Genomic DNA, 5,176 nt, shown 5'->3' with positions numbered 1-5,176 from the left:
TTTAGACTACTTGGCTGCTATACATTTCCACATAATAAGCCACTTCGTTGACCTATCAATTGTGTCTTCTGAAAAAAGCTAAGTAGTTTAGTGGGCCTTACCTGGTAAAATGAAAAATAGTTTAGTTTGTAGTTTAAAATTTTAATTCCAAGCACGTATCTCTCTATGCCTTGTGTACTTCTGGGATTATGTTGTATTTCTTCAGTGTCTGTATTTGATGATCTATCTGTCATAGCAGGTAATAAGCACAGATTTAAAACATTCTTCAGTCACCTTTGCCATTGTTGCTATTACCAACCTTGCATCTTCTGTGTGTTTTCCACATGGAACAACATTTGAATCGGCGAACACATCTCACTTTTGTCCATTTGCAAGGACATTAAAGCCTCGTTGTTGAGTTTCGCGTGGTTGTAGGAGAGCCGTCAATACTAGGCAAGCCATGCCGTGCCAGGCAATGCACTTTGCTCACTCAAATGAGCGCCTTTGATAGCCAATGTACCAGCTATTTACTAAGACTGTTGCCACAGCGCTGTTATTGTGTTGTTGCTCGTGTAGTTGAGTATCCTGTCCACGAGCCATCGATCTCCTGTCTGCTGTAAGTCATTCACGCAGATGTGTTCAACTACTTTTTTCTGACACTGCTCTAGCTGGTCCTGTATGACGTCCAGTTAACACTGGCATACTGTTCATCGCTTGCACATAAACAAGCACAACCCTCATTCTCTGAAGTTTAATGCGTCTAGTCAGAACATGTTAATATGTGGTCACATTTGTTGGATGCTTCCAATGGGGACGGTGCAGTAGTTTCCTCTGACGTGAAAAGAGCGTGCATCAAGTTGGGGTAGTATCCCAATGCGCACGGTCAGCGTGTAACCCAATTGTATCGGGGAAACGGATCTTGAATGTGTTTACACCTGGTCACAAAATGGATGAGCTTGCAACCCTCTAGCACTCCCAGCAGTTGGAACACAATTTTGGATCATCCTCTCACTCCCCCCAAAACAAAACATATTTTGCACTGTACACAGCCAACCCGACGGATGTGGCAGTGAAGGCAAATCTGGCAATCGACGGCTAATTTTGCGTCTTGGTGCACCAAAATGGACGATGAGAATGACGAGTAGTTCGGTGGGCAATGGAGTTGGAGCCACGCGCACTATTTGACCTCAGGGCCATGTTGCTGGTATTGAACAATGAAACGTTCACCAGTTTAATGAGTTACATGCTCCATATACACCCGGAGTGCTTTGAAATCCTCCCCGTGGCGGTAAATGTTGCCTGGATATTACTCATTGAGCAGGCTTGGAAGGTTCCACATTCCACAATCATAAAGCATTGCAAATGCTGGTGTTGATCGTTTGTGGGAGCGATTTGAGGGCAGGCACCAGGAGAGGATATCATATCCTGTACCCCGTTATTACAAATATCTTCCAGATACCCATGTAGCAGACAGACAAAAATGAGCAATCCGCAAGTTCCTATTTATTATCGTCCAACGTGTCCTAGAGTTCCAGTATGTGACATTCACTGTTCCTATTTGTTATTTTTTGTTGAAATAAAGCGATGTTTTCTTGTCACATGAAAAATCTAACTCGTGCTGTGTTCGCCCACTAATCATTCCCGGAAACCAGTTACCGTCCTCTGTGGCAAGTCATTGCCATCACTGTCAATGTTTGTTGCTGCCCTGTTATTGTTCGTCGTCTTTGAGTGTCTCACGTATGTTTTTTTGCAGACACCCCGTGTCTGCAATATTTGCAGTGCACTTTCTGTAATGGAGGCCTCATCGCTCATTGTTGCTCATGCGAGCGTCAGCAACTAAGCACATGATATGGCAGTGGAGACCGACATGCTCTCAATATTGTTTACCAATCTATATCCGTAATATTCCTGCTGTCATGCCATTTATATTTGTACAAACGATCTGCAAGCTGGTGTCTTCTCCATAATATACAATGTTCTTGTCCTGCGTTCAGCTTACAACAGTCTTTATTCTTTCACGTGCAACTGTAAATGGTTTTGGTGTCATTCATTACTCTTTGTGGAATCAGAGTTTGAGACTCCAGTTGAAATGCTTTTTTTACTTTTATGATTAATTAAATCTCACAATCGTGGTCAAATCGTGACCAGTTATGTTTTATTTCGCTAATGTATAAAATATGGGTTATTGTTTCAGTAGATACTAGTTGGTTACTAGAGATACTAGTTTATCGGAGCAGTGCTGCAGTGATTGGCGCACTGCATATCAAACCTCGTGACCCAAATTCGATTTCCAGCCACAACAACAACAACAAACCGGTGGCGAGTGAAATATGAACCCATCTTGGGCACCCCAATCCACAGGGCGTGGGTTAGGCTTTTATCTAGAAATGTATTGACAAAGCACCATCCTAAATTATTTATTCTTCTTTTCTTCCAGAGAATGCACTAAGGTAGTCGACATTTACGAATGTGTGTTCGTGCCATGGTAACGTGGTGTAAATGTTTATGGTGAGAACAAGACACACATTTGGGATGTAGGAAATGCCACGTCATGTCGGCGGCATGACAATGGGGCTCGTTTACACTCAAACACTGGTGGATTGTAGAATGGTTGTAACGAGTGCTTTTTTAATGTTAAAACTTTACATGATTTTGATAAATATTTACCCTTTTTTAATTCCTTCCCTAAGTCATGCCCGGTGTATATTATTGACATTTGGTGGATCCTATTAAGATATCCGTTTGATCATTGTGTCGACTGCATAAGGTATACAGTGATGTATCTACGTGATGTAAAAGTATTGCGGGATTGTGTACGCAAGATGTTGACAAGCGAGTAAACTATGTTGTGAAAATGCTGTGAACCGGTTTTGTCTATGGCTTTGTAGTGCTTTAAAAGAGTTACGACTGCATTGTAAAATATAGAATTGTAAAGAATAATATTGCACCATTTGCTTTTCCAATAGCACTTCCGATTAGCACGGTTGGCTAGTTATGTTGCGAAAGAAGTTCAACATACATCCCAGGGATTACAATTAAAATTTGAATATCATCATAATCCATTGTCTATGCTGCTGAATGAAGACCGCCTGGTGCTGTTATGAATGGCTCCTGAATTGCCACAATCCATCTCACGCCTACTAAACATTTACTAATCTCATAGCTCAGCCTTAGCGCTGGTTCTCCACTCTCTCCTTTGTCTGCCATTCCATCAGCAGTCATCATCCTTAGCAGTGCATCATCCTGGCGAAGTCCACTTTCGTTTACAATCTGCCGTCTGGTTTTGGTCTGTGCCATGATTCTGTGTCCTTTCTGTCTCTATTTCAATCGATGGGGTGCTTCTCCACGATTCTTTGCACACTATTCAGCTTTCATTCCATTTTTATTGTCAGTGATGCATACGTTGTGCTTGAACGCACAACAGTAGTGCTTCATGCTGAGATTCATACGGAGCCTTATTCAACACTTGATTTTTAATATCAGGTGCCGCATGCACGGCAGTCATTACCGGTTGGATGTTACGCTGGTAAGCGGTTGTGAAACCACGGCCGCTTTGTTTGGCTCTGTCCACCCCCACACACTCCGTGGAATGCGCCTGACGGATTCCGTAGTTGTATATCCACGTGTTGAACTTTTGAGGCAAAAACCTGCTCTAAAAATAAAGCCAATCGGCCTGTAATTGTTTGATGGCCAAAAAAAAATCAGGATGTGATAGTCATATTCTTGGTTCTTTCGGTAAAGTCACGTAGATAGAAAACAAGAAATAAAATAATTAAATTCAAAATAAAAAATAATTGTATTAATTTTCATTGTATTATTTTAGTTTTTTGTTTTCCATCTACGTGACTTTACCGAAAAAACCAAGAATATGAATTCCTGCAGTCACGAAAGCTTTAAGTCAAAAGTCATAGACATGAAGTTCCGGATTATTGTTTTCCCCAAATGTCAGCTTTCCAGCATATCTTGAACATCGTGAGAATCATTCTCGTGGTGGCTTATAGATGGCTTAACCACTTTCCTTAAATACATATAATTAACAATTGTTTGACATTAATTGCGTAATGCTCCCTATATATATGTTTTACCTCCTTTAAACAAGGTCATGCTGGTACAGGGTTGATTTCGAGTTGATGTCATGTCACGAGCCACTAATACTGCACAATACTTTCCGATTTAAACGTTTGCAACGTTCAGTGACGCTGTTAGAAGGCAGGGTAATTTTGGAATCGATGTAAAATAAGTTGAGCATTCAAGCGGTGTTTTAAAATCCAGTCGCTTTCACATTCACGCAATCTGCAAGGACCGCAATATAAATTTCGATTTAAAGCTTTCGTGACTGCAGGGATTCATCTTCTTGGTTCTTTCGGTAAAGTCACGTAGAAGGGAAGTAATAAAATAATAAAAATAAAACAATAAAATAATTATCACGACGTTTCGGCCACAACGCAAGCAGCCGTCCTCAGGTGAAGACCAGGTCTGTCGAGGCGACAGCGTCTGAATGAAACTCATTCAATGAAACTCATTCAGACGCTGTATCCCCGACAGACCTGGTCTTCACCTGCGGACGGCTGCTTGCGTTGTGGCCGAAACGTCGTGAGAATTATTATGTTTTATTTGTATTATTTTATTACTTCCCTTCTACGTGACTTTACCGAAAGAACCAAGAAGATGGACCGCAATATACATTGCCCGACACGATCAATAATTATCGTCGGCCATGCTCAATTCACTGCTGGGTGGCTGTCTTCCCCAAGTCGCTGCCGCCTCTCGCAGTCCTGCCGTGAAATATAATCGACCTCGCAACACGGACACGAAGTTATTTCATCGTTCCGTCTCCTTCGTGTCCGTCCACCTGCCCTCGATTCAGGACGGTTGGCTACGCACGGCGCCAAATAAGTTCAACGTACACACGGCACGCCACAGATGTGAACGGTGGAAATATCACGTACATATTTAGTTTAAACAACAACAACTTTCAGATGTGGTGCTCTGTCGCTATATGTGAGTGCCCTTGAACGTTAAATGCCGCGGACGAACACCCCCCCATTGGAAATAAGAGACCTCTGGGATCGAGGTGGTTGACCCTATAACACGCGTGCCTCCACCACCCGGTCACAGAGCGTGCGTGCTGTCACATCCACACCGGCCAATGGGTGGCGTTCCCAATATTACGTAATTGACACACCCACGTAGCGGA

Source organism: Lethenteron reissneri, chromosome 19, assembly GCF_015708825.2.
Source record: "Lethenteron reissneri isolate LAM-NWPU_2019-01 chromosome 19, ASM1570882v1, whole genome shotgun sequence".
NCBI classification, from domain to species: Eukaryota; Metazoa; Chordata; class Hyperoartia; order Petromyzontiformes; family Petromyzontidae; genus Lethenteron; species Lethenteron reissneri.
Note: the sequence above shows the minus strand (reverse complement) of the source record.